The 4,101-nt window shown below is 45.2% G+C and overlaps 1 pseudogene; it reads right to left on the bottom strand.

Moving 5' to 3' along the window:
- Positions 1 to 399: 399 nt before the first annotated feature.
- LOC103236593 (CBY1-interacting BAR domain-containing protein 1-like) lies at positions 400 to 1,746 on the bottom strand (annotated as a pseudogene).
- Between the last annotated feature and the right edge of the window lie 2,355 nt (positions 1,747 to 4,101).

Genomic DNA, 4,101 nt, shown 5'->3' with positions numbered 1-4,101 from the left:
TCTAGTAGAGCAAATTTTTGGAAACAAGAGGTGTTAATTTGAAAAAGAAGAGGAGGAGAAGGAGAAAAGAGACAACCCTCTTCCCAGTTCTGAAAATATATTAAGCAAAACACTCCTTTTCAGGGTCAATAATTTCTTTCTGTCACCTGTAGTACAGAACAAACTGCTACACTCAAGTCATTTTTTTTTTTTTTTTTTTTTTTTTTTGGGTGTTGAAATGACTGGTGTGTAATATTTTTTAAAGCTTTCATTTTTGGTCAGCATAAGTTTCCTTCAGTTATTTTTCCATTTCTAGTTGAATTTCATTTTGAGGCTTACCATATCAAAGTGAGTATAAAGTTCTGCAATGTAGTCACTGTGGATTCCATGTCGTTTATGATGAAAATGGAAATGTGTAGTTTACTTAAGAAAATTTTCTTCTGTAACATCTAACTCTTCATCCTCATCATCTTCTGCTGGCTGATCCTTTCTTAGTTGGTAGCGGATACCTGTCCTGTTCCAGATACACACTTAGCTGACAGTGATCTCTGGGGAGGTGACTTTGAATTTGCTCTAAATGAGATGAATAATCTGGTGCATACAGAGAATTTCAGAAAACCTCTAAATCTAAATCTTCATCCTCATCACTCTTTTGTATATTCTGGTAGGCAGCTGTGTAGGCCTCTAAAGCTTTGCTGTGAAATAACATTTAAATTGTGAAAAATTTGGAAAATATAGTCTTTCTAGCCTTTATTTTCTGCCTTTCAAAGTTGTCAATAGTTTCCTCCAGATGATGACTTGTTCGGGTAGCATCGCTTTCAGCTCTTTGTAATTCTGTGTCTGCCTTTGGTCCAAAGGAAGAAGGACCAAGCAATTGGCGCAGCCCCAAACCGCTGCTCCAGGGACTCCTCTCAGGAAAGGAGGTGTTCTGGAACCTCAAACGCTCCTCATGCGGTTTCTGGCTGAGCTGGGCAGTAACAACCTTAAGAAGCACTCTTTTTTTTTTTTTTTTTTTTTGAGACAGAGTCTCGCACTGTTACCCAGGCTGGAGTGCAATGGCATGATCTCGGCTCACTGCAACCTCCGTCGCTGGGTTCATGCCATTCTCCTGCCTCAGCCTCCTGAGTAGCTGGGATTACAGGGGCCCTCCACCACGCCTGGCTAATTTTTTTGTATTTTTAGTAGAGACGGGGTTTCACTATGTTAGCCAGACTGGTCTCGAACTTCTGACCTCGTGATTCGCCCACCTCGGCCCCCCAAAGTGCTTTGATTACAGGCGTGAGCCACCATGCCTGGCCTTAAAAACGTTTTTTTAAAGGTCAAAATTCAAAAGATACAATAACATGTCGTTCAGGTGGGTTTCGCTGACCTGTTCCTTCTACTTGAGTTAATTACTTAGCTTCTCGATTCCTTGCTGTGAATGTTGCCTTGCGGTCATCCCGCTTCATTTTTACAATGGTTCCGTAAGCTTTCAAGGGTTAACTACTTTGGCTTCAAGTCTTTCAACCTCTGCTTGTCAATAATCCTGAAGTTTGGCAAACTCATCAGCAAAGTTCATCAGACCCAGCTTTAGATGTGGGGTCTCTGTACGGCATACGAATTGATTTCATTCATCAGGAGGTCCGCTTCGTCTCGCGGCCTGGCCGTTTTCTGTACGTAGGCAGCGAAGAATTGGCACAGTTCTCCAAAATGCTTCTCCACATTTGAGACAGCTGTTTGCAGTTGTTTGGTTTGAACATTCCGGTTTTCCAGGGTGCATCTCAACATCTTGCCTGGCGCACAACCAGGGACCCCGGGGGAGCCCAACGACGGGGACTCTAAGGGACCTGGGTGCGCGCTGGGGCGCAAGCCGCCCTCACGTCATGATTCTGTGGTTCTGTGACGATTGATGACCTCTTTGTGAAGTCAGAGAGCTGTTGGCCAGGCAACATCTGTAAGTGGGGATGCAGGCAGCCATCTGCTGGTTGTAATTTTGGGGCAAAAGAACAGATAGCTACCCTGTCCCCAAAATATCACATGCATGGAAGGATGTTGGAAATTAATGTTGGTGAAAAGAAAGTATATGAAAATGTCTTTATAAATTATAACATGCTATATAAGTGGCCTTACAATGATCAAAGGTAAAGCAACACATATTATAAGGGTAAGACAATATTTGATTACATAAGCACCTTAGCAGGCCTTAGGACATAAGAGACTTCATCCATTTCTTCCTATGTCTTGAGTGCCTGCAGGAGATGAATGAGAGACAATCTACACCCGCACAGAGCTTGCAATCTTTTAGGGGCAACTGGGTACTTATGCATGACGCCAGGCAGACAGTGATGAGTGCCACCAGAGCAATGGCTGCCTTCTGTAGGGACAGAAAACACTTTCTTTCTACTCTCTGAGATTTCATAATTGACTCCAGGACAGTAGGCAAATGAACAGGAGAAAAAACATGCACATTTATTACACGGATGGGAGCAGCACGAGAAAGAAAAGTGAGTATCCAAAACCCAGTGAAACTGACAAGCTTATCTACTTCTTCATAAAGAAGAGGGGATCGGGCATGTAGGCTGCTTAGGGGAAAGTAAGTGCTTTTTGGGGAAGATGAACAGGTGATAGCCTACGGTGATGTCTGTGAGTGGCTGGGACCCCTAGTCTCTTCTCCTGTGATACAGTGAATCTTATCTCTGGAGGAGGAACTGAATTCCTTTTTAGAAGATCTATCTTGAAGAGATAAGGAAAGTTCAGGGACAGCCCCTCCCTGTGCTTCAGGGGAGAAAAAGGAGCCAGACAGGAGGGCAGGCGAAGGTCAGGGAGATCTTGTTGCTGAGGCCGTTGCTGAAGCCTTCCAGTCTCCTCCAGTTCAAAGTACTCTGCAGGCCAGCGCGCCATATCTTTTTCTGAGCCCCAACAATGGTCAGCTGTGACATCCAGGAAGGCTCTGAAGAGGACGTGGCATTCACCTTGCTCTTGAAGGACAGAGAATACTTGAAAAGAAAAAGATAGACAAAGGACTCAGACAAAAGAAATAGTTCTCTTTCCTCTCACGTAACATTTGGATATTTTTGCCAGTCATCCATCCCTGCCTTGAGGGAATTGAACAGAGAGCAGGCCAATTCGGAAGAAGAGATGAAAGTCTGTTGTGGAGAGCCCCTTAAGGGTCCTTGAACAGGTAGGACCAGCCGGAGGATAACGGGGTGTGCAGGTGTCCATCTAAGCACCACAGCTTGGTTGGGAGCAATTTTGGAATTCAAGGCCTCAGATCCCCACAGCCCTTTCTTCTCATCCCGCCTCTGGCAATGCATAAACAGGAAACAATCCAGGGGTGGCACCGGCCCAGCCCCTCCCACCTACGGACAGGCGAGAGCTGGTGGGTCAGCCTGTGTCTCCACATTGGTGCCCCTGCTCAGAGGAATTGATTCATTCATGTGAAGCTATCTCCATAGCCCAAAGCAAGCTCATTTATTTATGAATAATTTGAAAAGGAAAGTACAAATCTTTTATGGGACTACTTCAGAATATTTCTTATGGTTACCCCAAAAACTGGGGCTTCTTTGTCTGGTGAGTAACAAACGACTCTCCAGGAGAACTCAGATTTTGATCAATAGGCATTGTGTTACTTGGCATAAGTAAGACCCACACAGGGAGTATTCTTCAAAGCCGTGTCTTCCCAAGGGAAAATGACGGGAGGGTTTGTTGGAGTGATGGAGAAGGGATAGGTGCATCATGGTATGTGTGGGGGGGTACCAGTGGCCCAGACCCCCCCTACGTGCCATGATGGGTCACAGTTCATGGGAATAAAGCTATGGCTCCTCTAGGGGAGGAGGGCTTTAGCATGGCGTGAAGAAACTTCACTGCGGTTCGTCTGTAGGTTGCTGGGGTCTGTCAGTTGCTGGTTCCAACCAGCAAGGTGACTGCATTCCACACAGGCTGCAGGGCAGGAGGCTGTAAAACAGGCTGCTTGCTCAGGTTGATTAGTCATTTCCTAAAATCCCTGGAAACCCTCTCTATCTGCTTACAAAAGTACAGTGAATCCTTCATTTACATGGTCAGAGTTCATAGTATCTCCAATCTGCACGCTTAGAATGGCCACTCTGAACAGTGATGTTGCTTATAAAGCCAAGGTACGGAGTT

This window comes from Chlorocebus sabaeus, chromosome 7 (assembly GCF_047675955.1).
Source record: "Chlorocebus sabaeus isolate Y175 chromosome 7, mChlSab1.0.hap1, whole genome shotgun sequence".
Taxonomy (NCBI): Eukaryota; Metazoa; Chordata; class Mammalia; order Primates; family Cercopithecidae; genus Chlorocebus; species Chlorocebus sabaeus.
This window is presented reverse-complemented; position numbering and strand designations above follow the sequence as displayed.